Source organism: Mus musculus, chromosome 4, assembly GCF_000001635.26.
Source record: "Mus musculus strain C57BL/6J chromosome 4, GRCm38.p6 C57BL/6J".
Classification (NCBI taxonomy): domain Eukaryota; kingdom Metazoa; phylum Chordata; class Mammalia; order Rodentia; family Muridae; genus Mus; species Mus musculus.
In genome coordinates this window covers 18,797,861-18,814,953 of record NC_000070.6, presented here as the reverse complement: position 1 = coordinate 18,814,953, position 17,093 = coordinate 18,797,861, and the positions used below count along the sequence as shown (strand labels likewise).

At 38.5% G+C, this 17,093-nt stretch overlaps 1 protein-coding gene across 1 annotated transcript in view; it reads left to right on the top strand.

The window, feature by feature from the left end:
• Positions 1–17,093, top strand: part of Cnbd1 (cyclic nucleotide binding domain containing 1) — a 354,571-nt gene that overhangs the window by 307,597 nt on the left and 29,881 nt on the right. The gene's annotated exons all lie outside the window — the stretch shown is intronic.

The following is a 17,093-nucleotide window of genomic DNA, read 5'->3' as shown; positions in this document are numbered from 1 at the left end:
ATCAAGGGAAATTATTTTGATAGCTTAGCTCTACAAGATCTTTGAGGGCTAGCAATGCCTAAAATGATTTTTTTTTAAATGTTGACTTGTTTATACTATGGTGCTAAGTGACAGTCTCCTATCTCCGAAATTTTAGTGAAATCCATGACACTACCTGATGCTTTCAATGTTCCATTATCATTAGAGTTAGACACATGCTAAGCTATTTCAAGATTAAACTTTGATGAGAATAGAAGTTTCACTCCTTACATTAAGGATGTGAAATATTTATTACATTTTGCAAATTTCTCTTGGGTTTGAAAACTGAGATGAAACATTCAGTTGATTTTGGGTTGAGTCAAATGATGTGATAAAATGAAAGTACTTCATCACAATAATAAGCCATAAGGCTAGCTGGACTATTACCTTAAAGGAGTGGCATTGTGAGATGAGAATTTGCAAGCATTGATGAATACTGTTAGTGCCAATAACAAATGCACATTTCTAGAATATAATTCTCTTTCTGCTGATATAAGTATAACTTTGTTTGACTTAGTAGAAAGAAGCAGGTCTAGAAGAGAGGAAAGGTGCTATTCTTTTTTTTTTTTCCATTTTTTATTAGGTATTTAGCTCATTTACATTTCCAATGCTATACCAAAAGTCCCCCATATCTACCCACCCCCACTGCCCTGCCCACCCACTCCCCCTTTTTGGCCCTGGTGTTCCCCTGTACTGGGGCATATAAAGTTTGCAAGTCCAATGGGCCTCTCTTTCCAGTGATGGCCGACTAGGCCATCTTTTGATATACATGCAGCTAGAGTCAAGAGCTCCGGGGTACTGGTTAGTTCATAATGTTGTTCCACCTATAGGGTTGCAGATCCCTTTAGCTCCTTGGCTACTTTCTCTAGCTCCTCCATTGGGAGCCCTATGATCCATCCATTAGCTGACTGTGAGCATCCAATTCTGTGTTTGCTAGGCCCCGGCATAGTCTCACAAGAGACAGCTACATCTGGGTCCTTTCAATAAAATCTTGCTAGTGTATGCAATGGTGTCAGCGTTTGGATACTGATTATGGGGTGGATCCCTGGATATGGCAGTCTCTACATGGTCCATCCTTTCATCTCAGCTCCAAACTTTGTCTCTGTAACTCCTTCCATGGGTGTTTTGTTCCCAAATCTAAGGAGGGGCATAGTGTCCACACTTCAGTCTTCATTCTTCTTGAGTTTCATGTGTTTAGCAAATTATATCTTATATCTTGGGTATCCTAGGTTTGGGGCTAATATCCACTTATCAGTGAGTACATATTGTGTGAGTTTCTTTGTGAATGTGTTACCTCACTCAGGATGATGCCCTCCAGGTCCATCCATTTGGCTAGGAATTTCATAAATTCATTCTTTTTAATAGCTGAGTAGTACTCCATTGTGTAGATGTACCACATTTTCTGTATCCATTCCTCTGTTGAGGGGCATCTAGGTTCTTTCCAGCTTCTGGCTATTATAAATAAGGCTGCTATGAACATAGTGGAGCATGTGTCCTTCTTACCAGTTGGGGCATCTTCTGGATATATGCCCAGGAGAGGTATTGCTGGATCCTCCGGTAGTACTATGTCCAATTTTCTGAGGAACCGCCAGACTGATTTCCAGAGTGGTTGTACAAGCTTGCACTCCCACCAACAATGGAGGAGTGTTCCTCTTTCTCCACATCCACGCCAGCATCTGCTGTCACCTGAATTTTTGATCTTAGCCATTCTGACTGGTGTGAGGTGGAATCTCAGGGTTGTTTTGATTTGCATTTCCCTGATGATTAAGGATGTTGAACATTTTTTCAGGTGCTTCTCTGCCATTCGGTATTCCTCAGGTGAGAATTCTTTGTTCAGTTCTGAGCCCCATTTTTTAATGGGGTTATTTGATTTTCTGAAGTCCACCTTCTTGAGTTCTTTATATATGTTGGATATTAGTCCCCTATCTGATTTAGGATAGGTAAAGATCCTTTCCCAATCTGTTGGTGGTCTTTTTGTCTTATTGACAGTGTCTTTTGCCTTGCAGAAACTTTGGAGTTTCATTAGGTCCCATTTGTCAATTCTCAATCTTACAGCACAAGCCATTGCTGTTCTGTTCAGGAATTTTTCCCCTGTGCCCATATCTTCAAGGCTTTTCCCCACTTTCTCCTCTATAAGTTTCAGTGTCTCTGATTTTATGTGAAGTTCCTTGATCCACTTAGATTTGACCTTAGTACAAGGAGATAAGTATGGATCTATTCGCATTCTTCTACACGATAACAACCAGTTGTGCCAGCACCAATTGTTGAAAATGCTGTCTTTCTTCCACTGGATGGTTTTAGCTCCCTTGTCGAAGATCAAGTGACCATAGGTGTGTGGGTTCATTTCTGGGTCTTCAATTCTATTCCATTGGTCTACTTGTCTTTCTCTATACCAGTACCATGCAGTTTTTATCACAATTGCTCTGTAGTAAAGCTTTAGGTCAGGCATGGTGATTCCGCCAGAAGTTCTTTTATCCTTGAAAAGACTTTTTGCTATCCTAGGTTTTTTGTTATTCCAGACAAATTTGCAAATTGCTCCTTCCAATTCGTTGAAGAATTGAGTTGGAATTTTGATGGGGATTGCATTGAATCTGTAGATTGCTTTTGGCAAGATAGCCATTTTTACAATGTTGATCCTGCCAATCCATGAGCATGGGAGATCTTTCCATCTTCTGAGATCTTCCTTAATTTCTTTCTTCAGAGATTTGAAGTTTTTATCATACAGATCTTTCACTTCCTTAGTTAGAGTCACGCCAAGATATTTTATATTATTTGTGACTATTGAGAAGGGTGTTGTTTCCCTAATTTCTTTCTCAGCCTGTTTATTCTTTGTATAGAGAAAGGCCATTGACTTGTTTGAGTTAATTTTATATCCAGCTACTTCACCGAAGCTGTTTATCAGGTTTAGGAGTTCTCTGGTAGAATTTTTAGGGTCACTTATATATACTATCATATCATCTGCAAAAAGTGATATTTTGACTTCCTCTTTTCCAATTTGTATCCCCTTGATCTCCTTTTGTTGTCGAATTGCTCTGGCTAATACTTCAAGTACTATGTTGAAAAGGTAGGGAGAAAGTGGGCAGCCTTGTCTAGTCCCTGATTTTAGTGGGATTGCTTCCAGCTTCTCTCCATTTACTTTGATGTTGGCTACTGGTTTGCTGTAGATTGCTTTTATCATGTTTAGGTATGGGCCTTGAATTCCTGATCTTTCCAAAACTTTTATCATGAATGGGTGTTGGATCTTGTCAAATGCTTTTTCTGCATCTAACGAGATGATCATGTGGTTTTTGTCTTTGAGTTTGTTTATATAATGGATTACATTGATGGATTTTCGTATATTAAACCATCCCTGCATCCCTGGAATAAAACCTACTTGGTCAGGATGGATGATGGCTTTAATTTGTTCTTGGATTCGGTTAGCGAAAATTTTATTGAGGATTTTTGCATCGATATTCATAAGAGAAATTGGTCTGAAGTTCTCTATCTTTGTTGGGTCTTTCTGTGGTTTAGGTATCAGAGTAATAGTGGCTTCATAAAATGAGTTGGGTAGAGTACCTTCTACTTCTATTTTGTGAAATAGTTTGTGCAGAACTGGAATTAGATCTTCTTTGAAGGTCTGATAGAACTCTGCACTAAACCCATCTGGTCCTGGGCTTTTTTTGGTTGGGAGACTATTAATAACTGCTTCTATTTCTTTAGGTGATATGGGACTGTTTAGATGATCAACTTGATCCTGATTCAACTTTGGTACCTGGTATCTGTCCAGAAATTTGTCCATTTCGTCCAGGTTTTCCAGTTTTGTTGAGTATAAGCTTTTGTAGAAGGATCTGATGGTGTTTTGGATTTCTTCAGGATCTGTTGTTATGTCTCCCTTTTCATTTCTGATTTTGTTGATTAGGATTTTGTCCCTTTGCCCTCTAGTGAGTCTAGCTAAGGGTTTATCTATCTTGTTGATTTTCTCAAAGAACCAACTCCTCGTTTGGTTAATTCTTTGAATAGTTCTTCTTGTTTCCACTTGGTTGATTTCACCCCTGAGTTTGATTATTTCCTGCCGTCTACTACTCTTGGGTGAATTTGCTTCCTTGTTTTCTAGGGCTTTTAGATGTGTTGTCAAGCTGCTAGTATGTGCTGTCTCCCGTTTCTTCTTGGAGGCACTCAGAGCTATGAGTTTCCCTCTTAGAAATGCTTTCATGTGTCCCATAGGTTTGGATACGTTGTGGCTTCATTTTCATTAAACTCTAAAAAGTCTTTAATTTCTTTCTTTATTCCTTCCTTGACCAAGGTATCATTGAGAAGAGTGTTATTCAGTTTCCACGTGAATGTTGGCTTTCCATTATTTATGTTGTTATTGAAGATCAGTCTTAGGCCATGGTGGTCTGATAGGATACATGGGACAATTTCAATATTTTTGTATCTATTGAGGCCTGTTTTGTGACCAATTATATGGTCAATTTTGGAGAAGGTCCCGTGAGGTGCTGAGAAGAAGGTATATCCTTTTGTTTTAGGATAAAATGTTCTGTAGATATCTGTCAGGTCCATTTGTTTCATAACTTCTGTTAGTTTCACTGTGTCCCTGTTTAGTTTCTGTTTCCACGATCTGTCCTTTGAAGAAAGTGGTGTGTTGAAGTCTCCCACTATTATTGTGTGAGGTGCAATGTATGCTTTGAGCTTTACTAAAGTGTCTCTAATGAATGTGGCTGCCCTTGCATTTGGTGCGTAGATATTCAGAATTGAGAGTTCCTCCTGGAGGATTTTACCTTTGATGAGTATGAAGTGTCCCTCCTTGTCTTTTTTGATAACTTTGGGTTGGAAGTCGATTTTATCCGATATTAAAATGGCTACTCCAGCTTGTTTCTTCAGTCCATTTGCTTGGAAAATTGTTTTCCAGCCTTTCACTCTGAGGTAGTGTCTGTCTTTTTCCCTGAGATGGGTTTCCTGTAAGCAGCAGAATGTTGGGTCCTGTTTGTGTAGCCACTCTGTTAGTCTATGTCTTTTTATTGGGGAATTGAGTCCATTGATATTAAGAGATATTAAGGAAAAGTAATTGTTGCTCCCTTTTATTTTTGTTGTTAGAGTTGGCATTCTGTTCTTGTGGCTGTCTTCTTTTTGGTTTGTTGAATGATTACTTTCTTGGTTGTTCTAGGGCGTGATTTCCGTCCTTGTATTGCTTCTTTTCTGTTATTATCCTTTGAAGGGCTGGATTCGTGGAGAGATATTGTGTGAATTTGTTTTTGTCATGGAATACTTTGGTTTCTCCATCTATGGTAATTGAGAGTTTGGCCGGGTATAGTAGCCTGGGCTGGCATTTGTGTTCTCTTAGTGTCTGTATAACATCTGTCCAGGCTCTTCTGGCTTTCATAGTCTCTGGTGAAAAGTCTGGTGTAATTCTGATAGGCCTTCCTTTATATGTTACTTGACCTTTCTCCCTTACTGCTTTTAATATTCTGTCTTTATTTAGTGCATTTGTTGTTCTGATTATTATGTGTCGGGAGGAATTTCTTTTCTGGTCCAGTCTATTTGGAGTTCTGTATGCTTCTTGTATGATCATGGGCATCTCTTTTTTTATGTTTGGGAAGTTTTCTTCTATTATTTTGTTGAAGATATTAGCTGGCCCTTTAAGTTGAAAATCTTCATTCTCATCAATTCCTATTATCCGTAGGTTTGGTCTTCTCATTGTGTCCTGGATTACCTGGATGTTTTGAGTTAGGATCCTTTTGCATTTTGTATTTTCTTTGACTGTTGTGTTGATGTTCTCTATGGAATCTTCTGCACCTGAGATTCTCTCTTCCATTTCTTGTATTCTGTTGCTGATGCTCGCATCTATGGTTCCAGATCTCTTTCCTAGGGTTTCTATCTCCGGCGTTGCCTCGCTTTGGGTTTTCTTTATTGTGTCTACTTCCCCTTTTAGTTCTAGTATGGTTTTGTTCATTTCCATCACCTGTTTGGATGTGTTTTCCTGTTTTTCTTTAATGATTTCTACCTGTTTGGCTGTGTTTTCCTGCTTTTCTTTAAGGGCCTGTAACTCTTTAGCAGTGCTCTCCTGTAATTCTTTAAGTGACTTATGAAAGTCCTTCTTGATGTCCTCTATCATCATCATGAGAAATTTTTTAAAATCTGGGTCTAGATTTTCGGTTGTGTTGGGGTGCCCAGGACTAGGTGGGGTGGGAGTGCTGCGTTCTGATGATGGTGAGTGGTCTTGATTTCTGTTAGTAGGATTCTTACGTTTGCCTTTCGCCATCTGGTAATCTCTCTCTGAAGCTAGCTGTTTTAGTTGTCACTGTTAAGAGCTTGTTCTTCAGGTGACTCTGTTAGTCTCTATAAGCAGACCTGGAGGGTAGCACTCTCCTTAGTTTCAGTGGGCAGAGTATTCTCTGCAGGCAAGCTCTCTTCTTGCAGGGCAGGTACCCAGATATCTGGTGTTCCAACCAGACTCCTGGCAGAAGTTGTGTTCCACTCACTAGAGGTCTTAGGATCTCGTGTGGAATCCTGAGTGGGCCCTTGCGGGTGTCAGGCGACTCTGCTGGCAAGGTAGCCCGGGGCTCGAGTGGAGCGGAAGGGGTTTGTGCCCCAGATCAGGCCCGGGTAGCCTGCTTCACTATGTACCTCAGTCTCAGGTTCCGCGTGATTGGATTGGGGCAGGCGCTGTGTTCCACTCACCAGAGGTCTTAGGATCCCGTGGGGGGTCCCGTGTGGGCCCTTGCGGGTGTTGGGCAAGACTCTGCTGGCAAGGTAGCCCGGGGCTGGAGTCGAGTGGAAGGGACTTGTGCCCCAGATCAGGCCCGGGTAGCCTGCTTCCCTATGTACAGCAGTCTCAGGTTCTGCTCGATTGGATTGGGGCAGGCGCTGTGTTCCACTCATCAGAGGTCTTAGGATCCCGTGGGGGGTCCCGTGTGGGCCCTTGCGGGTGTTGGGCAAGACTCTGCTGGCAAGGTAGCCCGTGGCTCGAGTCCGGTGCTATTCTTTACGACTGTGACATCAGCCCAGTATAGGAAACAATATTTCACAGAGATGTGTGGAAGAGTCTCCTTATTTAGAAGCAGAGTCTCCTAAATGGATTTTGAGTCACTATTAGCCTGAGCAATATAGTAAATCTTAGGAAAAAACAAACACAACAATATGTCTACGTAATAATGTATAATAATGTATCATATAAGAATACATTTTTGTATCTGTAAGTATTATATGAATGGAAGAAAAGGCATCCTTGTTTACTGTAGAAAATGTATAATTTTTCCCAGCTTGATGAAGACAGGAAGGACTTGAAATGACTGAGTATCTATCTGGGGAAGCAGTCTGGATTATGCATCCCATCTTTGCAAGCAAAATGGGGTTTCTGATTTATTAGGGGGAGCAAACATTTGAAAGATAATTAAAGACAATAACGTAGATCAAGGAGAAAATTTGAGGTTGGAAATTTTTACAGAGAGGGATTTGGAAGTAGAAGACTCTAACTAAAATATTTCATGTGTTTTCAGGGTCAGCTTTGCAGTAAGGCCCTTTCCCCTCAAGTTCTTTATTGCTCATTAATTATTGTTATGTGGATAGATTATTTTTGAATGCTGAGGAAAATAACATGCCAAATCCATCTTCCAATTTGGTGAAGACAAGCCTGGATTCTGCACACTAAGCCATCCACATCTGTGCTTAACACAGACAAATAAAACAGAACCGGTCACTATGGCAGTGTGTTAATAACCATGCACTCATGCTTCAACTGTCTTTGTCCCTATGCTCTTTATGACACTTACCCAGCTGCTTATGTTCTCCATGCCTTTAGGTATTATTTTTGGTTCTTTGCAAAAGCTAGTATCATTTTGTTGACTCTATTCTAACACAATCAAAATGTAGTGAACAAATTATTTTTTGAATTGGAATTTAATTATTAATATTAATTAGTTTGTTGCTATCCACAAAATAATCTACTGTGATAGATTTTTTTATTTAAAAATATTATTTAAATTTTCAATTTTTTTTGTTTTTGTTTTTGTTTTTGTTTTTTTGAGACAGGGTTTCTCTGTATAGACTTGGCTGTCCTGGAACACACTCTGTAGACCAGGCTGGCTCTGAACTCAGAAATCTGCCTGCCTCTGCCTCCCAAGTGCTGGGATGAAAGGCGTGTGCCACCACTGCCTGGCCCTAAAATTTCAAATTTTTATTGAAAATATATTAACAACACTCTCCCTACCATTTCTTCACCTACAATCCCTCCTATGCTGCCTCTGATATCAATTTCATTTCCCATATATACTCACTCTGAAGTTGATAGTCTCTTTTTCCTTGCTTGGCTTTGTTTCATTCATATTTATATATGTATAACTATATAAATACAGGTCTCTGAGTATGCTTAGTATTGCTGTGAATTCATGGTTTCAAGCTGACCACTTTGTATTGCATAATCAATGGGAGACTCATGCCTTGGACATACTAATTCTCTCTTTCAATAGTTATTAGTTACCTATAATTCTTTGTCCTCACTTGGACCCACTTTAGGCTTTGCTTTTCAATAGTTTTATTTTGATTTGCATGCACATGCATTTTGGTTTTATTTATTTGTTTTTACTCTTCCAGTTTTATGCTTCAAATCTATGAGTTGTTAAGCTTCGTGTAGTTTTTAGAGACTTTTACCTTGTGTAAAAATTTTTGATGAAAATGAAGGCAAAACACACCCAAACATATGGGATACAATGAAAGTAGTACTAAAAGGAAAATTTAGAGCAATAAGTGCCTTCACAAATAAACTGGAGAGATCTTATACTAGGAACTTAACCGTACACCTGAAAGCTCTATAGCAAAAGGAAGCTAATATATTCAAACAGAATGAATAATCGGAAATAGTCAAAGTCAGGGCTGAAATAAACCAAGTAGAAATACAGGGAACAATACGACTCAACAAAACCAAAAGATGATTCTTTGAGAAAATCAACAAGATAGAAAAATTCTTAGCCAAACTAACTAAAGGCTCAGAGACATTATTCACATTTAGAAAGTCAGAAATGAAAAGAGTGACATAAAAACAGAAACTGAAGAAATTTTTAAAAATTAAAAAAATATCAAGTCTTACTCAAAAGACTCTACTAGACAAAACTGGAAAATCTAAATGAAATGGATTATGTTGCAGGTAGATAACATGTAGTAAAGTAAAATCAATGTGAGGTAACTACCTAAACAGTCTCATAATTCGTAATGAAATTGAAGCAGTCATTAAAAAAATCAAAACCACAAACCAAAAGTAAAAGCAAAAGCAAAACAAAAACAAAACCAAAAAACAAACCAAAACCAAAACCCCAAACCCCCAAAACCCAAAAAAACAAAAAAAACCCAAAACCCCCCAAACCCCCCAAAAACCCCAAAACCACCCAAAACCCCAAACCCCAAAATCCCAAAACAACAAAAAAACAAAAACCCCAAAACCCCAAAGCTCCAACCCCCCAAAAAACAAAAAACCTCAAAAGACCCCCAAAAAACAAAACAAAAAACAAAAACAAAAAAACAAAAAAAATCCCCAACCCCCCAAAAACCCCCAAAAACAAAAAAACCCCCAAAACAAAAAAAACCCAAAAAACTAAAAACCCCCAAAAAACAAAAACAAAAAACAAAACAAAACAAAAAATCCCCCCAAGCCCCCCAAACCCCCAAAACCCCAAAAAACCAACCCCTCAAAAAACCCAAAAAAACCCAAATCCCAATCCCCCAAAAACTAAAACCAAAAAACTCCCAAAAACCAACCCCCCAAAAAAACTCAAAAAAAACCCAAAAAACAAACAAACAAACAAAAAAGCTGAAAAACCCAAAAAACAAAACTCCCCAAAAACCTCAAAATACAAAACAACCCCCAAAAAACAAAAAAGAACACAAAACCCAAAAAACTAAAAACAAAACAAAACAAAAAACAACCCCCAAAAGCCAAACCCCCCAAAAAACAAAAACACCCCCCAAAACCCCCAAAAAATCCAAAAACCAAAATACCACCAAACCCCCAAAACAAAACCCAAAATTATCAAAAATACCCCAAAACCCAACCCCCCAACACTTCCCAAACCCCCCCAAAACACAAAAAAACCACCCCCCAAAACAAAACAAACAAAAAACCCAAAAACCCAAAAAAACAACAAAACAACAAAAAACCCAAAAAATCTCCCAAAACCAAAAAACAAAACAAAACAAAAAAACAAAAAAAACCCAACAAAAACAAAAAAAACACAAAAAACAAAACAAAAACAAAAACAAAAACAAAAACAAAAACCAACCAACCAACCAACAACAACAACAACAACAACAAAAGAGCCCAGGGCCAGATGGTTTTAGTGCAGAGTACTACCAGATTTTTAAAGAAGAGCTAACAAGAATATTCCTCAAACTGTTCCACAAAGTAGAAGCAGAATGATCACTCCCTAATGCATTTTATGAGGCTACAGTTAATCTGATACCTAATCAACACAAAGATTCAACAAAGAAAGAACTTCAGAACATTGACACAAAAATGTGTATTTATTATTTATTGTGTATAAAGTCCTTGCAAACTGAATCCAAGAACACATCAACATCGTTCATCATGATCAAGTTGGCTTTACTGCAATTGTAGTATATAAACAAACTGAAATGGAGGAATCACATGATCATTTCGTTAGATGCTGAAAACATCTATGACAAAATGTCAACACTCCTTCACATTAAAAGTCTTGGGGAGATTAGAAATACAAGTAATGTGCAGCAACTTAATAGCCAACATCAACTTAATTAGAGAGAAACTTAAAGCAATCCCACTAAAATTAGGGACAAGACAAGGTTGTATACTCTCTAACTATCATTTTCATATAATACTTGCAGTTATAGCTATAGGAATTAGACAAGAAAAGGAGATCAAGAAAAGAAAGAAATCAATATATCACTATTGATGGATAATATTATAGTAAACAAAGGTGACACAAAATTTTTACCAAAGAACTCCTACAGCTGATAAGCTTATTCAGCAACATGGGTGGTAACAACATTAAGTCAAAGGAATCAGTAGCACTTCTTTTCACAAATGTTAAAAGAGCTGAGAAAGAAATTATGGAAACAACATCTTTCACAATAGCCACAAATAGCATAACATATTTAAAATATCTTGGGGTAACTCTAACCAAGCAAGAGAATGGCCTGTATGACAAAAACTTCAAGTTCCTGAAGAAAGAAATCAAAGAAGTCCTTAGAAGATTTAAAGATTTCCCGTGTTCATGTATTGGTAGAATTAACATAGTAAAAATATGTATCTACCAAAAGTAGTCTACAGATTCTAACACAATTCTTCACAGACATGGAAAGAGCAATTCTAAACTTCACATGGAAAAACAAACCCCAGGATAGGGAAACATTTCTCAACAATAAAAGAACTTCTCAGGGAGTCACCATCCTTGACCTAAAGCTCTACGTACTACAAAGCAATAGTGATAAAACCTGCACGTTATTGGTACAGTGATAGACAGGTTGATCAATGAAATAGAACAGAAGATCCAGAAATGAGCAACACACCTATTGAACTTGAAGTGAAAAAATATAAAAGCAAAATAATAGGCCTTTAGGCCCAGGCTTGGGAATGTGACCTCTATGACTCAATGCTCCAAGGTATGCTAATCATAAAACAGACAGCGACATTCCTCCACCCACCGCTTCCTGGGTTCAAAGAGTGTTCATTCAAAGAATGTGCTATTGTTAGGGGCTCATAGAAACTGTCTTGAGAGATAACCCGAACAATTACCAGGTATTCCTTGTGACTCTTGTGACTTTGCACTTCTTTGTGACTCTTAACTGGTATCTTTGGTATTTTCCAACAACGCCCTTCCCACTTCCTTGAGTTGTGGTTTCTTCCTTTAAATATCCCCCTTAACCAGCTACTTGGAGCAGGTACCACAGTCCTCTACCCCTGCGTGGTGTATGACCATGGGCCGAGAGTGCTCTTGAATTAAAAGTCCTCTTGCAGTTTGCAGCAAGACCGTTTCTCGTGAGTGATTTGGGGTGTCGCCTCTCCTGAGTCAGAACGTGGGGGAGTCCTCACGTTGTGGGTCTTTCAGAAGTTTGACAAAGTCCACCATACAGTGGAAAAAAAGAAGTATCTACAACAAATGGTTCTGGTCTAATTGGTGATAAATTAGCTAATTGATAAAGGTTCAGGCTTTAAGATCAAATATTCATAAATGAGAATCTGCATGTAGAAGAATGCAAATTGAACAATATTTGCCACCTTGCACAAAGCTCAAGTACATGTGGATCAAGTACCTCAACATAAAACTGGATTTAGTGAATCTCATAGAAGAGAGAATGGGAAGTACCTTGAATGAATTGGAATATAAGATTAAAAAAAACAAAAAAACAAAAAACAAAAACAAAACAAAACAAAACAAAAAAAAACCAACAACAACAACAACAACAAAACCAAAACTTAAGGGATAGCACTTATTGTTGAGGATGTGGAGAAAGTGGAACACACCTCCATTGCTAGTGGGATGGCAAACTTGTATAACCACTCTGGAAATCAGTCTGGAGGGTTCTCAGAAAACTTGAAATAGTTCTACCTGAAGACCCAGCTTTATTCCTACTGGGCATATACTCAATAGATGCTCCAATATCCTGCAAAAACACATGCTCTACTATGTTCATAGCAACCTTACATGCAATAGCCAGAATCTGGAAGCAACATAGATGTTACTCAACCTAAGAATGGACACAAAAAGTGTGGTTCATTTACACAGTTTTCATCTATTAAAAATAAGCACATCACTGATTTTTTCAGGCAAATTGATTGAACTAGAAAATATCCTCAGTGATATAACCCAGACCCCAAAGGACATGCATTGTATGTTCTCACTAATAAATACATACTAGCCATAAAGTACAGAATACCCATTATATATCACATAATCACAAAGAAGTAAAACAAGAAGTCAGGCCCAAGTGAGGATGCTAAATCCTACTTAGAAGGAAAAAATATAGTCTTTGTAGACAGAGGAAGTAGGGATCTGGGTAGGAGAAGGGAGGGGGAAGGGAATAAAGAGAAAGCATGAGGTATGTGGAGAGAGACAGGACCAGAGAGCAAGGAGAATGAGTGGAAATATGCAGCTCCTGGGGCTGGGATCATCATCAACCCTACAGTCGACAGAGGGCTACTATCCGTGTGTGTGTGTGTGTGTGTGTGTGTGTGTGTGTGTGTGTATGCGTGTACGTGTGTGTGTGTGCGTGTGCGTGTGCGTATGCGTGTGTGTGTGTATGTGTGCATGTGTCTTTGACAGCAAAAAAAACAAAAAAACAAAAACAAAAACAAAAACAAAAACAACTCAATTTAAAAATGGGTTACATAGCCAAACAGAATTTTCATCAGAGGAAAATGATTAAAGTCTTTAGTCATCAAGGAAGTGCAAACCAAAAATAATCTGTGATTCTACCCTATACAATGAAGACCATGCAAGCTAATTAGTACCACTCAGAAAAGCTGATCTTGAACGTTTTTGTTTGTTTGGTTTTTGGTATTTTCGAGACAGGGTTTCTCTCTGTAGCCCTGGCTGCCCAGGAACTCACTTTGTAGACCAGGCTGGCCTCGGACTCAGAAATCCACCTGCCTCTGCCTCACGAGTGCTGGGATTAAAGGCGTGCGCCACCATACCCGGTTTGAACTTTTAGCCTTAAGAAATATAAACAAAACCCAACACACCAGTAAATGTGTGGTAATGTGTTTAGTGGTTATAAGGAATTAATATAGATATTCTCATATGAACGCTATGAATTTCTTCTAAAATGTTGTAGATCTTCTAAATAATTTATTATTAATGAAAGATTTAATCCTTTTGGCCTATTTGGTAGAAAGTTTATAGGAAATTGTCTTGATCTAAACTTACCTGTTTTCAGATTGCCTTCTTCTAGTTTGTAGATTTATGCTTATTACAAGGCCTAGATTAATTCTCATTTATATTATGTATATGTGAATTTTACCGGCATCTATGTGTAACATACATACATGCTTATTGTTTGAGGAGGGTAAAAGATAGCACTGAGTTTCCTGGAACTGCATACAGACAATTAAGAATTGCCACATGGGTACTGAAAACCAAAGCAAGTACTATTAACTACTGAGCCATGTCTCCAACTCCATAAGATCATTTAGAGGTATGTATTAAATGAAGAACCCATGAAAGTTTTCATGTCTTGAAAGACAAGATTGTTAATATTGGTTAGTCATGGTGCCACACATCTTTAATCCCAGCACTCAAGTGGCAGAAATAGGATGATCTCTGTGAAACTGAGGGCATCCTGGTTTATGTAGTGAGCTACAGGATAGCCAGAACTACATAGAAAGATCCTGTCTCAAAACTAACAGATCAAGCAAAGGAACAAACAGATTATTAATGTTGCAGTCTCTTTTTCTAGTTGCTGAATTGGGACAGGCTTCATCATAAAAAAAAAATCATATCACCTTTTATACAATTGTAAAACCAATCAGTTTTGTCCAAATTTTGAACATTCTAGACTTTCACCATTATGCTTTAATAACCCTATATTCAGAATTTTTTAAAAAATATTTGCTTTTCTGACTCATTTCATATTTGTTAAGTAGTTCATTCTTTTTTAAAAAATATTTATTAGATATTTTCTTTATTTACATTTCAAATATTAGCCCCTTTCCTAGTTTCACCTCTGAAAATCCCCTATTCTTTCCACCCTCTCCCTGCTAACCAACCACCCACTACTGCTTTCTGGCCCTGGCATTCACCTACACTGGGGCATATGATCTTCAGAGGTCCAAGGGCCTCTCCTTCTATTGAAGACCAACTAGACCATCCTCTGCTACACATGCAGTTAGAGCCATGAGTCCCATCATGTGTTTTCTTTGGTTGGTGTTTAGTCCCAGGGAGCTCTAGGGGTACTGTTTGGTTCATATTGTTGTTCCTCCTATGGGGCTGCAAACCCCTTAAGCTCTTTGGGTACTTTCTCTCGTAAGGGACCATGTGCTCTGTCCAATGGATGGCTGTGAGCATCCACTTCTGTAGTTTTCAGGCACTGGCAGAGCCTCTCAGGACACAGCTATATCAGGGTCCTGTCAGTAAGCTCTTATTGGCATCCACAATAGTGCCTGGTTTTGGTGGTTGTTTATGGGATGGATCCCCAGGTGGGGCAGTTTCTGGATGGCCATTACTTCAGTCTCTGCTTCACACTTTGTCTCTGTAACTCCTTCCAAGGTTATTTTATTCCCCCGTCTAAGAAAGAATGAAGTATCCACACTTTAGTCTTCCTTCTTCTTGAGTTTCATGTGTTTTGCAAATTGTATCATGTGTATTTCAGGCTTCTGGGCTAATATCCACTATCAATGAGAAGATATCACGTGTGTTCTTTTGTGATTGGGTTATCTCACTCAGGGTGTTATCCTCCAGATTCAGCCATTTGTCTAAGAATTTCCCGAATTTATTGTTTTTAATAGCTGTTTAGTACTCCATTGTGAAAATGTACCACATTTTCTGTATCCATTCCTATATTGAGGGGCATCTGGGTTCTTTCCAGCTTCTGGCTATTATAAATAAGGCTGCTATGAACATCGTGGAGCATGGGTTCTTGTTACATGTTGAGCATCTTCTGGATATATTCCCAGGAGTGGTATTTCTGTATCCTCTGATAGTACTATGTCAGTTTTTCAGAGGAACTGCCAAACTGATTTCCAGAGTGGTTATACCAGCTTGCAATCCCACCAGCAATGGAAGAGTGTTCCTTTTTCTCCACATCCTAGCAAGCATCTGCTGTCACCTGAGCTTTTGATCTTAGCTATTCTGACTGGTGTGGGGTGGAATCTCAGAGTTGTTTTGATTTGCATTTCCTTGATGACTAAGGAGAACTCCTAAACCTGATAAACAAGTTCTGTGAAGTAGCTGGATATAAAATTAACTCAAACAAATCAGTGGCCTTTCTCTACACAAAGGATAAACAGGCTGGGAAAGAAATTAAGGAAACAACACCCTTCACAATAGTCATAAATAATATAAAATACTTTGGTGTGACTCTAACTAAGGAAGTGAAAAATCTGTATGATAAGTACTTCAATTCTCTGAAGAAAGAAATCAAAGATCTCACAAGATGGAAAGATCTCCCATGCTCATGGATTGGCAGGATTAATATAATAAAAATGGCTATCTTGCAGAAACCAATCTACAGATTCAATGCAATCGCCATCTTCACAGAGTTAGAAAGGGCAATTTGCAAATTCATCTGGAATAACAAAAAACCTAGGATAGCAAAAATTATTCTCAACAGTAAAAGAACCTCTGGTGGAATCATCCCTGACCTTAAGCTACACTACAGAGTAATTCTGTTAAATACTACACTGTACTGGTACAGTGACTAACAGGTATGTCAATGGAATAGAATTGAAGACACAGAAATGAACCCACACACCTATGGTCACTTGATCTTTGATAAAGGAGCTAAAACCATCCAGTGAAAAAAAGACAGCATCTTCAACAAATGGCGCTGGCTCAACTGGAGGTTAGCATGTAGAAGAATGAGAATTGATCCATTCTTATCTCCTTGTACAAGGCTGAAGTCTAAGTGGATCAAGGACCTCCACATAAAACCAGAGACACTGAAACATATAGAAAAGAAAGTGGTGAAGAACCTGGAACATATGGGCACAGGGGAAATTTTCCTGAACAGACTACCAATGGCTTCTACAGTAAGATCAAGAATTCACAAATGCTACCTCCTAAAATTGCAAAGCTTCTGTAATGCAAAGGACACTGGTCATCAATGGGAGGAAAGGCCCTTTGTCCTGTGAAGATTCCATGTCCCCATATATGGGAATGCCAGGGCCAGGAAGTGGGAGTGGGTGAGCTGGTGAGTGGGGGATGGGGGACGGCAAAATTTTTTTTCCGGCAGGGGAAACTAGGAAAGGAGGTCACATTTGAAATGTAAATATAGAAAACATCTAATAAAAAAACAGAGAGAGAGAAGACAAAAAGGCAACCAACAGATTTTGAGATGATCTTAATGAATCCTAAATCTGATAGAGGGCTAATATCCAATATATACAAAAAACTCAAGAAGTTAGACTCCAGAGAACC